The sequence below is a fragment of the Alexandromys fortis genome, unplaced genomic scaffold (genome assembly GCF_014885135.2).
Source record: "Alexandromys fortis isolate MF-2015 unplaced genomic scaffold, M_Fortis_MF-2015_v1.1 scaffold_308, whole genome shotgun sequence".
In the NCBI taxonomy this organism is placed as follows: Eukaryota; Metazoa; Chordata; class Mammalia; order Rodentia; family Cricetidae; genus Alexandromys; species Alexandromys fortis.
In genome coordinates, this window is record NW_026068180.1 from 254,517 (window position 1) to 275,362 (window position 20,846).

Here is a 20,846-nt window from a genome sequence, read left to right on the forward strand (position 1 = left end):
TTGGATTATCTGTATTTTGTAAATTTTATTCTTTGATGTTTTTGGGTATTTCTATAATCTATGTTCAGCACCAAACATTCAGTAAAATATCAATTTTTTTTTTTTAGATGTCAGTGTATTTGGGGCATTATGTTAGCTGTGATTGGTATTTACTGGCAATACGATATATATGGACAGGGGCCAGGCTTTGGCTCTTGTTTCTCAAACACTAAATTGTAGCATAAAGTTTATTCAAAAATATCTTTGAATATTAGAGTAACTTATTTTTATGTAAATAGCTAAGTATCACTGAGTGACTAATAATAAGCTAAATTGACAGTTAAAACATCGATTTTAACGAGGAAAAGGATGCAACCGTGTTAACAAACGAATGAGGCTTTGTGAAGGAATATGATCAGATATGTGGTCGAAGCTTTAAAAGTCCTGAAATGGAGTGTCAGATGACACTAGCCCAGAATCAAAGCTCTTTATCCTTTATTCACCGTTCTAGAGGCCGTGGACCTGGGGGTTTGAGCTCATGAATAAGGGGAACTAAAGTCTGATGCCGTAGCCATTGCCAGAGCACCAGACAGTTCCTATGTGAGGGTTAAGAGGATCACATGATTAAAGTATCTCGTCACAAGTTGCTTGCGGCAGACAAGCTGCACATGGCAGAAATGTTTTTTCTATAGAGGTCACAAGACTCTTGTTGTCTTGTTTTTTTTTTTTCCTCACAACTCCATTCTTAGACTGTTTTCCTCCAGTCTTTCCCTGTGCAGCTGCTTACGAGACCAGTTGGGATACAGTAAACTGTTCTGTTGATACAGATATGTGGGGTGTGTCTTTTAAGGGTAAATGGAGAAGGCTTCCTGAAGAATCGAGTGGTGGTTCAATGTTCTCTGGATACTAATTTAGTTAGGGCTTCTCGGGTAGTAAAATGTAATCTTAAGACTGGCAGGATGGCTCACTGGATAAAGGCACTTGCTACCAAGCCTCATGGCTTAAGTTCCAACACTAGAATCCACATGGTGGAACGAGAGAAACATCTGGCACATTGTCTGTTGTCTCTGAATGCATGTGCCACACACATGCAGGTTCATAAGATGTAACCCCCCCACCCTTTCCTAGGGGGAAAAAATAAAACCTTTAAAAAAATTAATAAAATTCATAAACCACCAAAGTGCTGTCAAGTATCATCCCTTCCCTCAGGAAGCTGAGACAGGAGGACTGCTTCAAGGTGAAGGCTAGTTTGGACTTTATTGCTTGTGCCAGGCAGCCAAGGCAGAATAAGGAAAAGCCAGGCCCTGTGGTCAGGGTTTCAGTGTTGCTCTCATTAGGTGGATGCTTGCCCAGCTGAGGCACTGACTGGGTTCATTTTCCAGTTCCACTGAATGAAAGGGAAACAAACAAGTCTCAAGAGAAAGCAGTGCGTATTTATATTTTGTTTTCCTGTGTTTACATAGACATTTGTGGGCAAGATTTTCTTTCGTTTTATTGGTGGCGGGAAATAAATGGATATAGCTAAGATTTTACATGCATCTTTTAAAAATACCAACATTTTTAGGCCACCGTCATACAGTATGTTAATTTGTATGTATCAAATCAAAATATATCATTATGAAATTATTTTATGTTTGTAGAAATTTAAAGTTATCTTTTTGTTTAAGTATCAAATGCACTGTTTGTTTGTTATAAGCAGTATGTTTTTTGTTGTGGGGTGATTTCTTGATTACTGAATAATAAAGCTTTAGTTGCATTGTGGTGGTGTACACATTTTATCCCAGGGAGGCAGATGCAGGTGGATGAGTTTAAGGCCTGCCTGATCCACAGAGGAAGTTCCCGAACAGCCAGGACTATACAGATAACCTGTTTGAAAACAAACAAACAAATAAATAAAACTTTAAACATTGAAGACACTTAAAATTCCTGTGACTGCTACCGTTTTGATGTTTTTATAAAGCTATCTAGATTATGACCACCTCTAGAAGTTCCTTTTCATTGTTGTTTATTTACATGATGAAGTTTATGCCTTATTTTCTCTCTTGTTTTCCTTTTGAAGAACAGAAATAATCTGTTATTTCCAGGTCTGAGTTACCGAAAATTTCAATGTAGCAAGTATTCAGGTACATATACAGGTTCAAAAAGGATCCCTTCAGACATGTATGACTGAATAACCATTGGTACTGCTTACTACTTCCCTCTTTTCAAGAGTGTAATTACTTGTCACTTAAAAATGGCTAACGGCAGTGTTGTTCGTTTTCAGTGTGTGTCTTTCTGTTTTAAAAACAACTACCAGGGGCTGGGAAGATTGATCAGTTGTTAAGAGCATTGGTTTATAGAGAGGACCTGGGATTGATTCTCAGCATCCACATGGCCAGTCATAACTACCTTTATTAACGCTAGTTCCAGGGATCCAGTGTCCTCTTATAACCTCTGCAGTCACTAGGTGTACACGGTACACAGACATCCGTGCAGGCAGAACACTCACACTCATAAAAGAAGATAAACAGGTCTCTCACAGGGGCTGCTCAGTATTTGCAATGGCATTTAATCCTGTCTTGTAGAAACTACCTACCTCAATTCCCTGTGAGGGACTTCAGATCTCAAATTAAGATTAGGATTAATACAGTTGGGTAGAATTAAGTGCAAGCATACTAAGTTTGAATACATTGTTCCCATATTTTAAAGTTCAGTCAGTAAGGTAATGTCTGGGGCCCTTTCTTAAATGCTGTATATAAGCAGTTTGACAGTGTTGAAGACTTCAGCGTTGGTAATTTACCAAATTTTTTGGCTTTTGTTGTAAAGACAGTCACATTAAATTTAATTCATGTATTGAGCACATCGTTTAAGGTACATAAATACGTTAGTGTGAAAACTTGAGAAGCCACATTTACTCGTTACATTCCATGCTTTATTTCTTACTGAGTCTTTGAAATAATTCTGTGTTCTAGCTTCCACCGGCTAAATGAGATTTTGCATGTTTCTGGGTTTTCAAAGAACTGTGTAAGTCTTACGTATATTACCTTTGCTGTATTTGACTATGGGTTACCTACATTACAAGTTATGTAATCTCATGCAAAAATATATAGAACATTGCATGCATTTTAACAGCATAATTAGAGATCATTTTTGAGTATTTTCAATTACTATATAATTATTTCACTGATTTCTTATATTTAAATGTTAACCGATACGTTTATGAATGAATGAGAAACATTAAACTGAATCTTAAATTATTCGGTAATTGTTAGTAATTTCTGAACTTTTTGGTGTTAGCAGTATCAAAAATTTCTCCAGAATATACTTTAACCTCTGTTAATTCTTTCAACTGGTTAGAAAATTTTGCACTTACCTGAATTTGAATATGTTACACATTATTTTCATTTTGGACCCATTAATTTAGCAGAATGAAAATGATCACTGAAATAATTGTCTACAAATGATGTCTTCTTAGCCAAACAGTTTCTGCACAGTGGGGTGCTGGAAAGATGGCTCAGCCATTCAGGGCACTGGCTGCCCTTGCAAAGGATGCACTTGACAACCCATAATAAGCTGTAACTTCAGTTCCAGGGGCCCGATGCCTTCTGACCTCTGTGTGCACTAGACTGTAGCTGGCGTGCAGACTAAAAATGAACAGCTTTTTAAAAAGATAAATTGGTGCAAAAACTGGGTCTTCTGTGGGACAGCAGCAATGATCGTCCTTCTGTCAGTGTTTCTTGGATCTGAGTGAGGAGGCTCTCTAAACACAGATCTCTGAGCCTCCGTAACAGAGATTCTGGGCTCTCTACCCCAGTGTCTGATTTTCAGTAAAATTGCAGAACCAAGGAGCACACATTTCTTTGTACCAAGGTCTCACGTGATACTGGTGCTGATGGTTTGGTGATCCTACTTGGTTAATGTGTTAGACTTGTTACTCAGGTACAGGGCTGGCAGGCAGAAACATGCGCCTGTCCCTGGATTTGATCCCTGCCACCACCCAAAAAGGTAGAACTGCATTTTGGGTTATGTAATTTTTAAATTTATTTTGGTCATAGCTTAATGTCATAGTATATTGTAGGTTAAGATTTCTGTCCTCCCAATCTAATACACCCCTGAGTATTTGTTGACAATCAACAAGCCCTGCCAAATATGGTATTTCTGATTGGAAAATGTAATAGCCCCTGGGTTGCTTCATATTAGATTGACAGGTTTTGTCACACTTTTTTGAATTTTTTATTGTGTTCACAAACGAACTCTTTTTTTTTTTTTTTTTTTTTTTTTATTTCCAAGACAGGGTTTCTCTGTGTAGCTGTGGCTGGAACTCACTCTGTAGACCAGGCTGGCCTCGAACTCACAGAGATCCGCCTGCCTCTGTCTCCTGAGTGCTGGGATTAAAGGAATGTGCCACCACCACCGCCCAGCTCCAAACCTTCTTAACAAAATGAAGATGATTATGTTGAAAAGTACATTTTGTGAGGAGGGAGCAGAGAATAGATTCCTTGAGCTTGGTTTTCAGCCAGGCTAGCCCACTTGGCAAGATGGGAGAAGTGGAGAGCATCTGAAGTACGTTTGTCTCCGTACTCATGTGCTCCTGCACATATGTACGCACCTAAATAAGTACATTCTGAAAGTCTCACTAAGAATTTCCCTCTGCTCATTCTGTCTGTACTAGTATTAGTGATATTAGTGATAAAATAAGCTACCAGGTCAGCCTTGGAGTTGGTATATTTGGAGTCCTTAATGCCAGCTGAAGAGGCACTGGAAACTGTTGCTTACATCCTGGTAAGCATGCCCAGAATGATAGCATTTTGCTGTGTTTGTAATGGGTTGACTTTGGTAACCACATTTCCTAAGTGTAAAAGTATTCTAAACAATCTTCGTTTCTTGGCCGTATTTTTCATTAGTCATGTAAGAAAATAGTACCCATCAAGGAATTAAAGAGGAAAATAAGTAATCTTATTTATTTCTGAGACCAACAAAGAACATATTCTAAATGTATCTATGTGTTTATTAATTGAAAATTATGTATATTAAGATTTTTATAATGATAGCAGTAGTTTGTTTCAAATATCAAGGCAGGACAGATTTGGCTCAGCTGTCTGGAGGCGGGGGGTGGGGGGATCTGAGTTCAAGGTCAGCTCGAGCTATGTGATGAGACCTCGTTTCAAAACAAAACACAAACAATGAGCATTGTAATATCAGATGGACTCATGTCAACTTGTACTAAGACAATCCATGTAGGAACCGTGTTTTCATTTGGAATCCAGATACCTGCCTTACTTTCCAAAAGTCACCCTTGCATAGAATTTTTGTGTCTCAAAAATTTCGCCAGAAGTTTAATTGTTGAAGCGTTTTGTGATTTCCCCCCACCAACCTAAGAATTTGACTCTGTGGTGATTCTTTTATCTGCAATCAAGAAAGTCGTTGCCTTCCTCGTTTAACTAGTCTTTAAAAAGAGTTTTTAAAATTATGTGTGTGAATATTTTGCTTGCATGTATATCTGTGCACCATGTGTGCCTGAAGCCTGTGGTGGTCAAAGGAGGTGTTGGATTCCTTGGAACTGGAGTTACAGATAGTAAACTACCATGTAAATGCTGGAACCTGAATCCAGGTCCTTTGAAGGAGCAGCCAGTGTTTCACACACTCTAGCCCCATATTTCTAGCTTTGTAACATGGCAAAGGCACGCTTCCTTTGTTTTTTTCTGAGTCAATTTTTTGTTCTTGGGATCCCAGGACTAAGATACTTTCTACACAAAGATGGTTAGCTAATGAACCTGTTTCCAGATGAGCTATTTTAATATAGACTCATGAGAAGAAACCCTTTTCTAAATCCAATGATTTATAACTATGTTCCTTGACACAGTAAACAGTGAATTATCTGTTGTTAATTTTCTTTATTCAAGAAATGATTGAGTCCTGTCACACTAAAATGAGCTGAATCTTTCTAAAAGTCAATTCTTTACTTTTAAACACAAAAAGTTTGGTAAGAATGGGGAAGGGGCTCTTGGGGCTACCCTAGGTGCTTCATGTGTATGCTCTCAGAACCAAGAGTCCTAATGACAAAAGTTTAAAAAGCAGACAGCGTGCCCATCAGCGTTTGCTATCCTTGAGATGACTGAAATCTTCTGAATCCAAATATGCTTTTCCTCCCAACCCCACATGTACTTACAGCAGCCCCAAACTACTTACTGTTGCACTGAAGCTTTAGATTCTGTCTGTTACGTTCCTGGAATTTAGGTTTATGTGTTGGAATTAGCTGGCACATTAACATTGTTGCTTATGTGTTGTCAAATGGCAAGATTTATTTGGAGCCACTGCAATTTTATAAAAAATGAGGGAAATTAAAATGTTTTGGGAAATGACATGTATTGATATTTTTAATTTCTTCCTTGAAATAAAATGTGTTTAATTTTATTTGCTAATTTTGCCACAGGGAATAGGGGTAAAGTAAACTAAGCCTCAGGGTTTCATACCCCCTTTGAGATCACTCATTGGGTCCAGTGTTTATGGAAACCCTGTTTCTCATAATGTGAGTTGCTTAGGAATATTGGACTAATGGAGTAGAAAGATAACCTGTCACAAGTTGCTGCTTATGCTCTTATAAATTGGTATACCATTAAGTATATGTTAAGCACGTTAGGCATTATCTGGAATTCTCCCACAGCAGCTCTGCTGCTTTGTGTGGCCAGTGCTTTCCCAGGGCCCCCCATAGGCATGTGTGTTGTAGTTGAGAAGAGCAAATGCCGTGGAAAGAGCTTAGCGTGTGGGTGCGAGGGAAGCAGCAGTGCAGCTGCCCTCTTTCAGCTAAGAGTGGGGAACACTTGGAAGGAGAAGTCAGTGCTAGTAGAGTCAGGGGTAGTCAGGTGAGATGAACTCGCTTGAGTTGCACTGCCAAGTGGTGTTCTGTCTGGCCATCGAGTGAGTATTTGAACCTTGTCTGCCTGTGAAACTGAGTTTTTAAATCTGTTTTTGTACCTTCACTTTCCGTATTCAAGTTTTTTAAAGAAAATTGAGTATTTGAATTACATGTAGAAAGGCTAATATCAATAAATGTAAAGTAGCTTATTTTAGCTATTGGAGTGATAATTGGATATATTGTGCTCAAACTATTTGTGTAGTGTTATCTCTTGCTTTTAGAAACTTGAAATGTTCTTATACTGAACAGGATTCATCCTAACACAGTGACTTTGCCAAATTTTATCTCACGATTTGTGTTCCTAGAATCCGTAATTATGCTGATACAGGGTTGACCTTTCAGTGCTGGGTTGTAACAGAATGGTTATTGAAGCATGAGCAAGTCTCTTATGCTCCCTACCCTGTGAAAACATGAAAAGACAGTTTAAATATCCTCTATTATGGATTCGAATTTGTGAAAGATCTGTTTAAGCAAAAATAGTGGGTGTTTGCCAACTGAGCAAGGAACGAGTTGGAGCTCACGTTCTCTGACTGAGTTATGCTGTGTCCTTTCCACGGTTGTTATTGTAGCTATGGTCTGCTTGACAATCTAATGTCAGCACAGGATGCATATATCCTGAAAAGGATTCGACATACAAAATTTCTCTTCAGTGTATGTATAATGTTCAGTTTTGTTCCATTTCAATGCCAGGCCTGCCCGATGTGGTAAGGCAGGTTGATCACAAAATTCAGAGTCATCCTCAGCTAGACAGTGGCTGGTATGAGTTAAGCCAGACCTTGTTGCAAGAAAACTAGCATCAGAAAAATGGCAGCAATCCAACTCAGTGGTAGTGGATTTGCTTAGCAGTTGAGGCTCATGATTCAATTCCCAGTCTCACAAGAAGAAAAAGAACAAAGTAGGAACCCTAGCCATTACATAGTGATTTACCGTTGTTTCCTAGGATGTCCTTATTGATTGTGAATGAAGGGCACCAGTTCAAGCACAGCTGTGTATTTCCTAGTGAATGTACCCAAATCTGCAACTCAGGTCCCTGTTGTTAGGATTTAAAGTTTAGTGATATGTGGAAAGTGGTACTGTGTTAGTAATAAAGGACACAGAAAGTGCTTGTGTGCAAGCCTTTTGATCATATGGTGGAAGGAGAAAATGGCCTCCTGCTCATCTTGGGACTTTATATGCATAGTACTAATAAAAAGAAAGGACTTTGACAATCTGGAAGCAAATAAAAGTACTTGTGGGAAGTTTGGGAAGAAGGCACGAGGATGATAACATTTAAATAGATCATGTAGGTGTCTTTAGGTAGCTAATTTTAAACTGGCTGGGCTCATAGTAATGCTCTAGGAAGCAGAGACCTTGGATACTTGAATATTCACACACACACACACACACAGGGTTAGGACACTTAATGACAGTAGGGAGTATTTGAGTTTCTTATACAAATAATGCAGAGTGAATTTAGCTGGGTATTGCCAGGAGAGAGGAAGATGCAAAGCGTTCCAGGAGTTTCTAGTGTGAAAGGTAAGTCCAGGAGCGATGGCGGAAGGATAACTCTAAAAGAAGAGCTTCAGCTCCTTTACTGCAAGCAGGTGTTGAGCAGTGGGTTGAAAGGCATTAACACTGCAAAGCTTTCCTGTGTGATAAATAGTACCCTCAGGTGCTGGTGAGATGGCCAAACAGTTAAGAGCATGGGTTTGATTCTCAGGCACCTGCATGGTGGCTTATAACTATCTGTAAGTCCATTCTCAGGAGATCCAGCACTCTCTTCTGGCATGTGGATACAGCATGCATATTATTCACAGACATACATGCAGGCAAAATATACACATATGTTAAAAATAAAAATTATTCTCAAGGTATTATCATTAGTTACTGAGACCATGACAACAGCTAACCATTTCTCTTCTTTTTGTAATTGTCTCCACAAAGTCTTGAGTACATCCTTTTAAAGGAGTAACATCTGGTCCCTCTCTCTCTCTCTTTCTTTCTTCTTTCTTTCTTTCTTTCTTTCTTTCTTTCTTTCTTTCTTTCTTTCTTTCTTTCTTTCTTTCTTTCTTTCTTTCTTTCTTTCCCTTCCTTCCTTCCTTCCTTCCTTCCTTCCTTCCTTCCTTCCTTCCTTCCTTCCTCTCTGTCTCCCCCCCCCCTCTCTCTCTCCATCTTTCTATCTTGGAGAAAGGGTTTCTCTGTAGCTTTAGAACTGGCTCCCTTTTCTTTTTCAAATGCAGCATCTCCCCATCTATAATGTGAAAGATTTATTTGAAACTACAGGACTTTGATTTGTCCTCAGTCTTCTCAGTTCAGTACCTCCCCACCTTGTTCCCTAAGCTGCTTGGTGTCTTGTGTTTCCCTATTGTTTAGTAGGTTGCTCAGGTAGTATTTTGTCACTCTTTTCATTTCATGCTTTGTAAATGTACATGTATTTAGTTCTTAGGCCTCCATCTTATTTATTAGTACTCAAGTTATTAGCACACAGTGCTTGCCATTTAGTGCAGGTTACCCTTTCTCTATAGACTCCAAATTCATGGATTCAGTCAACATTTGGTTCATACTTAAAGGGTTTTTTTATGTTAGTCCCTAAACAGTACATAATAGTTCATGTCGATGTAGCATTTTATTAGATTATAAGTAACTGGTGGTTTAGAAATCTATATGAGGACATGGCATAGGTTTTATGCAGAGTCCCCACTGCTTAATTAGGGACCTGATCATGGGTGTGTTTTGGTATCTTGAGAGTGTTCATAGGATTCTAAGGGGAATTTCAAGAAAAAAATATATAATCTAAATTTTAAAATGTGTTTTCCTAAAATTAGTGTGAAAGTGTACATCTGTAATTCTGCCTCTCATCAAGACCAGCCTGGGCTAATCTACACAGTGAAGAGTGGGTATTTCCATTATCAATAAAAGTATGCTAATGAGAAACTCTGATAGTGTACTCATTCAATAAATATTTATTGACCATTTTTGTCTCAACCTGTGCCTTTAACAATAAAGAAAATACACTGGGTCCTTTTTTGAGTTTGAGGTCTACTAGGCGGCAAGAGAAATATGAGAAGAAAACCCATAAACAGATTCTTAAATACACCATTATTTAAGACCAAGAAGAGCCAATGTGCCGCCCAGTTTTCATTCAATAAAGCATTATATAAGAATAAGCACGTGGAAGACAGGGAAAAGCTGAATGGATGAGCATCAAGACATCGTTCTCTGAGGCTGGAGAGTCAGTGATCAGACTGGTAGTATCAGAGAAACTTAAAACTAAAATTAGTGTGTTTTGTATGTCAGTTTTACAAAATGCAGTGGTGTTTGGTGTTGGATTCCCACGCTGGAAGACTGGAGGATCTAGAAGTTTCCTGGGCCTACGACAGTATCTGCAGGAAAAGTGACCTTTCTTTTTGAGTGTAAAGCTAAGCCAACCCGGTTTTATTTTGTTTGTTTCCTCTTATTTTGTCTGCATTGAAGAGAAGATTGAAACTAAAAGTGGAAAGAATCAACTACTAGGAACTCAGATGTGAAAGGTTAGTCTAGCAGTCGAGGCCAGTGCACACCATGCCGGCGGTCATTCTTTACACAGCTCCACACACTGACACAGATCGCGGTCATTCTTTACACAGCTCCACACACTGACACAGATCTGCTTACAGAAACTGTAATGATTTCAAGGTCAGGGTGTAGTCAGGTTTGGATGAGCAAGTGTGTATTTTATAAACCCATCTGAGCTACTCCTCGGGTATAGTCTAGTGCAGAAACCCTTGACCTATGTGCCCGAAGTCCCCAGGAACCTTACCAAGCTCAGTGTAAAATCTTTAATTCATAGTTGGGTGTTACTTGCAAAACAGCAAAATATCCAGATTGGTCTTTTGTGTTTATTATTAAAATACTTGGGAGAGGCTGGGTGGCAGTGCTTAATCCCAGCACTCAGGAGGCAGAGGCAGGTGGATCTCTGAGTTTGAGGCCAGCCTGGTTTATAAAGTGAGTTCTAGGACAACAGAGAAACTCTGCCTGTCAAAAAAACACCCCCCCCCAACCAAAAATGCTTTGGAGAATTCAAGTTACCAGATTTCCTTGGCGTTTCACATGCCTGCTTCCTTAACAGTGGCCACTGGGTTTCCACTGTGGTGTCTGGTAGTAAACTCCAGAGTCATGTGTTAGGCCCATATCCTGCTAAGCTGTGCCAGCATTCCCCTTGGCTAATGCCTGGTACTATTCACTGGGTGGTTGTTCATACTTTAAAAGTTATTAAAAATGAGCTTTTATAACTATTTTTAGTGTTTATAAGATAGATGTGAGGTTTTTTATGTTATGTATTGACAGTTTTCTTAATGGAGTATTTGCTTGTTTGGTCTTCATTTGTAAAGTCATCTTAGTGCCTGCTCTGCATTCCAAAGTGAGCTGACAGCTGACGTCAGTGTGCACATGCTGCAGGGTCTGTCCTTTACTCATCAGGTGGGGGGGGACCTCGTATTTGAAAGGATTTTGGAACTTTTCAAGTTATATTGCTGATATTGTGTTCATCAGTGTTCTACTAGTTTTATATCTTTTTAGTGCTTTTCCACAGAAATGAGTGGACTCAAGTTAGCTAAAACCAGTTTGTTCTACATAGCCATACATAATATGTGAGATATAAAATATATTTTAATACATTTAATAAAATGACGGTTAAATATTTTATCCTTGTATACCACAGGGAACAGGTTTGGAGAGAGAATTAGCTCTGTGGAGTATTACAAACTTAATAGATTGTTTTGTATAGAAACTCAATGTCTTTACTATTTCCCTAATACCCTATGTTATTTTTATTAGCCTGTCTCTGGTTCTTAACCTCACTCAGTCTCCCGTCTACAGGCAGGCCTGCTTGTTCTGCTCAGTTCTGAGCTGATTTTATCTGGAGTTCCAGAAATGCCCCTCTGGGATAGAAGTACTTTTGGCCACATTAATGCTGGTTCAATTAGGCCACTTGACTGCTGGGATAGTTGGCTCGTTTTGTTTTTCCTTTTGTTTTTATTTGTCCTTCAATAGTTCTTTTGACCATCAGAGTCAAAAACAAAATCAACTGGGTACTATATATATAGGAATAATACAGAGTTTGGGGTCCTTCAAAATAATTTGACTACCTTGTTAAAGTGATTTAGAGTTAAGTATGTTGGCATACACCTTGTCCTAGTAATGGGAATACAAGGTACATAGTCATGATTTGGAGGTTAGACCTTTTTTGGAAGTCTGAAATCTAAAAGATTCAAAATCTGAAACTTTAGTCCATTGGCATGATGCCACAAGTAGAAATCCTACCTGACTGAGGGCTAACAGTGAAAGCAGGGTCATCAGAATGCTGTGCATCGCAACCTCTGTACGTAAAACCTGCAGGAATCGCTTTTCCTAGATCTGTCATTTGCTGACTGTGGCAGCAAGCTCCAGTAGATCAATTAATTCTAGCTTGATCTATACAGTGAAATTTAGGGTAGCCCCAGGGCTACATAGTGAAGCCCTATCTAATTAACAAAAACAAAACCCGCTTACTATACATATACAAACATCCCTGAATTCTTTCCCACTAAAAATTGCAGAACCCAAAACATTCTGTTCCCAGGCATTGTGCTATGGGATGTTTAATGTGAAGTAAACATTAATAAAAATATTTGGGGCTGTTAGGCCACTCTGATGAAGCAATAAAAGGAACATAGTATTTGGTCAATAAATGATTTTAAATTGTGCGGGGCTTAGGGATGAATTAGAATAATGTAACTACTAGATGTTACTATTAGTTACATTTGTGAATGATACCGATTGCTTGGGCATAGGTAAGAAGATAAGCGCGATGTAGTGGTGTGCACCTTTAATGTCAGCATGCAGATGGCTGAGGCAGGAGAATCATGAGTTCCTGTGCTGCACATGACAAAACCTGTCTCACAAAAGCCACCAGAATGTCTGTTTCTGTAGTGGGCGTGGCAGACAGAGTAAAAAGGTCCATTCAGCAAATGTTCTTCTGAAGCCAAAGGCAGCATGAAATAGATGGCAGGTTCCTTTCTGCCAGAAACCCCAGATCTCTGAAAGATAATAGAGGTAGCACACTGCTCACCAATGAAGAACAGGCAGCACTGGGACTCGAACAACTGGAGACTTGTTTCCATACCATGAAGAAGGGCAAACCCAAGGATTCAGTTGTACAAAAAAGGAGTTGGGGTCCTTTTGTCTAGGAATTTGGGTGGGTACAAATGCCTGTTCCTTTTCCAGTAAGTTACATCTGTTTGGGGGATATATATGACCAGATAGCATCTCATAGGACATGTTGGGACCTGGGAAGTAGGTACAAGGCTATAGAAACTCATACTAAGGTCTGATCTCTGTGACCCCCATGGTGGAAGGAGAGAACTGACTTCCCAAGGTCTCTGATTTTTCACATATTTGCATTGTACACACCAACATGGATATAAAAATGTCAAAGGCAGGGGGCTGGAGAGATGGCTCAGTGGTTAAGAGCATTGCCTGCTCTTCCAAAGGTCCTGAGTTCAATTCCTGGCAACCACATGGTGGCTCACAACCATCTGGAATGAGGTCTGGTGCCCTCTTCTGGCCTGCAGACATACACACAGACAGAATATTGTATACATAATAAATAGATATTTATATTTTATATTTAAAAAAAAGAAAAATGTCAAAGGCATTTGGATTTGGTTTTCAGATAACTTGCTTTTTGGGGAGATTTCAATTTGAAGCACCTTACACTCCAGGCAGAGAAGAGTCAACATCTGCCAGTTGGTGCAGGGTAGAACACATGAGAGCATGCCCAAAGATTGGGCCCAAGCAACACAGAAGACCAGTGGATTATTACTGAATTATGGTTAGGACTTTGGTTAGTTGATTGTTAGGAATCTATGGGAAATAAAGGGAAGGGCTGATGTTTGACTTTTTTAAGTCAAGTTATGATAATTAGGATCAATGTCATGGTGGAAGATTCTGCAACATTTTAAAAGTATGCACGTAAAAATTCTTGATGCTTAGGGAAAATATCTTTGCTTATTGTCATCAGTAAAAGACGTAGAATTTGGGCTAGAGAAATGGCTCAGTGGTGAAGAGCACTTGTTACTCTTGCCGAGGACCCCTGTTCAGTTCCCAGCACCCATGTCTGTAGTCTCACAACCAGCTTCTGACGATCCAGCAACCCTTTTTTGTACCCTCTGGGAACTGCATCCATGTATACAAACACACCCAGATACATATACATAGTTGAACAGTAAGAATTTCAAAAGGTAGCTGTTGATAATGAAAAGGTGAGAGACACACGGGGCTGTGGTAGCGCTCACCTAGAATCCCAGCATTTAGGAGGCAGAGGTAGGTGGATCTCTTAGTTGGAGGCCAGCCTTGTCTACAGCCAGGACTACACAAACATTGTCTTGAAAAACCAAAAAGGACGATGTGGGAAGAAAAAAAAAATCCCCAAAAAGGAGGGGGGGAATAAAAGGTGAGACACATGTCACTTGCTTGTAAAATGTTTGTAGCAGAACAGTGCTGACATATTCAATAAACATGCATGTAAAAACGTGGCGCCGTGTTGAGGCTGTTTGATATTTGGATCCATGGAAGACCTTCCCTCAGAAATCTGCAGTTGCTCGTGTTACACAGTGTGCTCCAGAATGGGGTATTTATAATACATGCTCTTATTTGTGATGAGTCAGTTTTCAGCATGAAGAAACTAAAAATCAGAGTAGACTAACTTTGTTCATAAGTTAGGTATAGAATGCCACATAACTAGTTTCTAAACTCTGCTGGCCTCCCAACCTCACTATTCAGGGGTAGCATTACTGATTTTGTGTATTCCATAAGTTTTCATGCAGGCATAGGACACTTGATATATTTCAGGACATACATATGTACACACTGTGTATGTACATTATTTCTGCAGTATTTTAGACCTCATGATAGGCTGTTTTATATACTCAAAAGGTCTTTTGGGCAGTTATGTGTCCCCATTCTACCATATGTGGGCATGTGTTGTGCGAATGTGTTCATAGAATAAACAGTGGAGCGGCTTAGTTATTTGGGTCATAAATTCCATTTGATGTCTATTCTAACTGATAGGAATTTTTTATTCTCTATATCCCAACCAGTTTAGCACCTAAGATCAGTAGACATATTGGCAAAGCATTTCCAAAGCTCTTGGTCATTCGCATCACGGAAGCCTCTTTAGATGTTTCTTTTCTAATTTGCTCCCATGTAATGAAGTTGACAACCCAAATCACTGCTTGTGGGCTGGGTTATATATGTGGTTCGAATAAGACTTTTTACCACCACCTACTTCTGCCCAAAGTATAATCCACCTCCCTGTCACTGGAGATATTTGTGATGATTTTGCCCGAGAGATGAGAAAACACTAGGTGTGGGAGCAGTTTGTATTTTAGGTCGTTATTTCTGGAGGATAAACTGGAAGGCGGCCAGGATGAAAAGTAAGAGGGTGAGTGGTGGCAGCAGCAATGTGGAAGATCATGACAAGGGGTGGAAGACAAAATGGGCCCAGCATTAAGTTGGAAGTAAGCCAGGTGTGGTTGTGGGCCCCTTTAATTCTAGCACTTGGAAGGCAGGCAGAGGCAGGTGGATCTCTGAGTGCCAGGCCAGCCTGGAATTGAGTAGTTAGTGCCTGTCTTCGAAAACAAAGTTTAGTTGGGTGGCAGTGGTGGTGCACTCCTTTAATCCCAGCACTCGAGGTAGAGCCAGGTGGTTTGTAGAGGGAGTTCCAAGACAGGCTCCAAAGCTGCAGGAAACCCTGTCGCCAAAACCAAACCAAAGTTGAAAATAAAGTGATGTCTTCTGAACGATCATTGCGAGACTGAGACCAAACTGGACTGTGTAGTGAGACTGTCCCCAAAACTTAATACAGAAAAAGTAGGCCTAGAAGGTACTGAAGAGCCTTAGACCTGCTCCTCTAGACAAAGAGAAGTGGGTTGGGGGCCCTGCAGAATTACAAGAAAGGAAACCCAAGTGAGAAATGAGATGGTTGCTCTTAACCTTGAGATCCTTTGTGGTTTTTGTATGTCTGGGTTTGTTTGTTTTGTGGTCACTTCATCTAAGAAGAGAAAGGAAACATTTTGGGGTGCTGAAGCCTCAAGCTTATTTCTTCAGCCCTCTGCTCTGCTCTGTTCTGATCTAATGTCCTCGCTCAAGCATTGGGTTGTGGATCTTTTCCCATCACTTCTAGCTCCCTGTCTGGTGAATTAAATTTTTGTTGTTGTTGTTTTTAAATTTCTATTCTATTCTATTCTATTCTATTCTATTCTATTCTATTCTATTCTATTCTATTCTTCTATTCTATTATGTATACAGCTAGCCAGAAGAGGGCGTCAGACCCCATTACAGATGGTTGTGAGCCACCGTGTGGTTGCTGGGAATTGAACTCAGGACCTTTGGAAGAGCAGGCAATGCTCTTAACCATCTCTCTAGCCCCTGTTTTGGTTTTTGATTTTGTTTTAGGAAACAGGGTTTCTAGTGTGGCTTTGGAACCCGGCCTGGAACTTGCTCTGTAAACCAGACTGGCCTCGGACTCAAAGAGATCTGCCTGCTGCTCCCTCCCAAGTGGTAGAATTGAAGGCCTGTGCCACCGTGTCCGGCGCCTTTAACATTTTTAATGAAAAAATTTTATTTTTATTTTACGTGTATGAGCATTACCTGTATGTATGTATGTGCCTCACATAGGTTTCTGGTGCCAAGGAAGTCAAAACAAGGTCCCCTGAAACTAGAACTGCTGTGTGGGTGCTGTAACTGAACCCACGTCCTCTAGAACAACAAGTGCTCTTAACCTCTGAGCTGTCTGTCCAGCCCTCCAGTACCTTTTATTAGCATGGTTGAAAAATTGTCTGACCTCTTGGGGATGGCAATAATCTACTTGAAAATTGAACTTTTAAAGAAAACAGTGCAGCTCTTTAAGTTCATCTTCCTCCTTAAACTGAATGAGTTGACTGGTTCAGGGATGTCATGCCCATTATTCAGCACTCAGAGGCATGTCAGGAGCTCCAGCTCCAGGCCAGCCTAGCTTTCATAGTGGGGTGCTGTTTAAAAAAAGCAAAAGAAAAAAATGGCAGTCAGTGTGGTCCAGCCAAATCTGATTACAATCTGATGGTTTTCAGTGACTATATTTTACTTTGACTATACAGGTTGTGCTGGATTTTTGTTTTCTGAAAAGCCTCATAGTTCTGGGCATGGTGGTGCAGCCCTGTAAGCCCAGCTGTCCATGAGCTGAGGCAGGTGGATCACAGGGTCAATCCTACCGTGCTACTTAGCTAGTGCAGGGGTAATTCGTGCAACTTAGACATCTACTTGTCTCCAAAGAAAGAAGAGCGAACTCAGTGGTAGACTTCCCTGTATCTGGTGTATGACATCTCGGGAGGCTGGGGCAGGGCAGTTGCCTCAAATTCATCACTGCCCCGGCTTATGTTCAAGTCTGATGACCCAAACCTGGGGATTTATCTTTGCTTTGAAGTGTATAATCCCTATATTAACCACCTGTAATTCCTATAAATTTCAGTACAAGGAAAGTTGGAGGAAGGAAGATCAATCAGTTCAGGGTCATCTTCATCTACATAATGTAAAGCCAGCGTGGAATACATAATGTCTGTCCTAGGAAACAAAGTTAAAATCTTATTTGATGACATCAATTTGTATATTATTATATTTTATGTGTTTGCAGGCCTAACATTTCTTTGCTCACACCATCAAATATTATGTGTAATCTTTGATGGGAAAAAAACGAGCTGGTTGGAGAAATGGCTCTTCCAGAGGACCCGAGTTCAATTCCCATCATCTAAATGGTGAATCACACCCGTCTGCAACTCCAGTCATATATGCAGACAAAACACCCATATACACAAACATTTAATCATAAATATGACAGGAAAAGATAAATTTCCTCTATAAAATATCCTACTCTTACTGCCTTAGTAGCCTGAATTTTCTGTTAAAATGGAAAGGGCCATAATTGGTTGTGAGGTCTAGTGTTCATGGGCTCTCCTGTCATATTTACTAACAGAGTTCCCAGCCTTAAAACATAAGACCTCTAAACACATATTTCTTGGGAAAGAATCCCTGCTGTTGAGAAGGGAGCATTCTGGTGGAAAGTCATTCTTACTTAGAAACTAGAGACATGAGGAAATGTCACCTTTTCTTTTCTTTTTTTTTTTTTTGGTTCTTCAAGACAGGGTTTCTCTGTGGCTTTGGAGCCTGTCCTGGAACTAGCTTTGTAGACCAGGCTGGTCTCGAAATCACAGAGATCCGCCTGCCTCTGCCTCCCGAGGGCTGGTATTAAAGGCGTGCGCCACCACCGCCCGGCTGTCACCTTTTCTTTAGGTTACTTTATAGCAAGAATTTTCCATTGTGTTTGCCTTTAAGTACTGTTTTTACTATTCACATATGATTTAACTAACAGCCTGCCTAATATTGGGCTGTGGTATCTGTTTTATACAGTTATTTCTTTGTACATTGAGTGTTGTATTATATCTGATACCTGGTGGGAAAGTCTTATTTTTCTACCACTCAAAGGCCTGGGGAATGATACATTGGTAGAGTGGGCCTTTTCCTGGAAGGAAGGCATCTTTAATATTCTTACAGTCATAGGATTATGGATGGTACTGTGTATCTGAGTATATAAAATGCCCCTTTTAAAATCTTTGTGTCCTTAGAGATGCTCCTTCCTACTGTTGTAATTTAAAGATGGCACAAGAAAGACGCCATACAACAGAAAGAACTCACGTGGAGGGTTTTATTAGTGGAGAGGGAACAAGAGGGAAAAGAGGGAGAGAGGGCCGGAGGGAAGACAGACAGGCAGAGATGGAGAGAGAAAGGAACAGAGAGATGGGAGGTGTGTAGGGCCCTTTTAGAAGGGAACATAGTGAGTGTCCACAGGAGGCGCTCTTAGTGGCTACAGCTCAGGACATAGCCTGTCAGGACCTCAAGGGCAACGCAGTACAGATGCCTGAATACTGACATGCACACTTGGCCAAAACAGTGGTTTGATTTGATTTATGGCACACTTTAAAAAAAAATGATAAGGTTTCATAACTAAAGCTTGGTTTCTATAAAACATTCAAGTACACAGCAGTTCTGTGGATCCCCAGTAAGCATGTTCAGAACATGAATATTTCATCCAGATTTGAATTTGGCGTAAGATTTAAGTGGTACTTCAAAACACTCCTGGTTTAGGGAGAGGTCTGGTTTTCTGTGTTTATGTAACTTAAACTTAACTCTCCTAACTTAAAACTGAACCTTTGTATTCATAGTCTCTCTCCCTCCACATCTACACACACATACACCCCTACCTACCTAAATCTTTGGAAATAAAAAGAGACAAAATTCCTAAGAGATTTCTAGTCAAATAATGACTTTTTTTCCCCCAGACTGTTATCTGTCTAAAGTGTTAATGTATTTATTTATGAAGTAAACAACATAAACCTTTTTTTTTTAAATAGCAGGAAACAGGGTGTGTGTGTGTGGGGGTGGCCTGTGTCTTTAATGGTAGCACTCAGGGAGGCTGAGGCAGTCTCTGAGTTCAAGGCCAGCCTGGTCTACAAAGCTAGGTCCAGGACACAGCCAGGGCTACACGGAGAAACCCTGTCTCAAAACAAAGGAAAACTGAACCTAAATCTGACAGTTGTGATTATTACACTGCTATTGTGCCCTACTTTATTCATGATTCCAGCGTGTTATCCAAACACATTTTTGCAAGGAGCAGATTGTAATTGCATGTTTCATGCTCTGTGGAGAACAATACCTAAAGTGTCCCGACGGGTACTCTTGATGGAGCACAGTAGCTGTAGCTGACCTTGGTACAAGCACAGAAAGTTTACCAGTTTTTAAAATGTGTGTTCTGCCTGCATGTATTGACAGTTCATATGTGCCTGGTGCCCACTGAGGCCAGCAGGTGTTGGAGCTTCTGGAACTGGAGTTTACAGTCATTTATGAGCAACCATATTGGTGCTGGTATTCAAACCCCAGATTTCAGCAGCTCCTAACTTTGGAGCCATCTCTTCAGCTCCTATAACAAGGCCTTAAAGTTGTGTCAAGGGGCTAGTTATCTGTGAAAGGGAACTATGATGATGAAGGCTTAATTTAAAAAAAAAAATTGTTTTTTTTTTTTTTTTTTCCTTTTAGTTTTCCAAAGACAGGGTTTCTCTGAGGCTTTGGAGCCTGTCTTGGAAGTCACTTTGTAGACCAGGCTGGTCTCGAACTCACAGAGATCCGCCTGTCTCTGCCTCCTGACTGCTGGGATTAAAGGTGGGCATCACTATGCCCGGTTTTCCTTTTAAGTGGGCCGTCAAGATGGTTCTGTGGGTAAAGGCACTTGCTGCTGACTGCCTGACTTTGATCTCTGGAACTGACATGGTGGAGGAGAATGTCCTTCCAGAGGTTGTCTTCTGACCTATGTTGTAGCATGCCTTCTCACAAAATAAATGTCCATAAAAATTTTCAATTGTTAATATATCTGAATATCTTTTAGAGTTTAAGGTTTATAGAGTTTAGTGCCATGGTAGGAAATCTGAATCTTAAGTATTCTTTGTGGATCAGAGAAATTACCCTCTGAATAAAAATAATTTTTCAAAATAAAAGTAGGCCATGCAGCACCAAGTGATGTTTTATTGAAGTCTTCATTACTTTTAAGAGTCCAGTTATAAGGTCTGATTTTTAAATGGCTAAAATCTTATTTTTCTAATTCCTAGGTTGTTAAGACAACATGAAACTGCTGAAATTCCAGGCACTGGTCTAATGTAGAAGATCTTAAAAGCCAGGTATGCTGGGCTCACACTGCTGCATTCGGTCAGGTGGCAGTTCTTTGTTTAGAAGGGCACTTCCCCATGGATTGTACTTGCTACCCTTGGCATAGATAATAGTCAGCGTTGGTGTGTGACTAGTTTGAGACAGTCTTATTATGTAACCCACTATGTAGTCCAAACTAGTCTACAACTTTTCTTCCATTTTTGTATATGAGTGTTTTGTGTGCCAC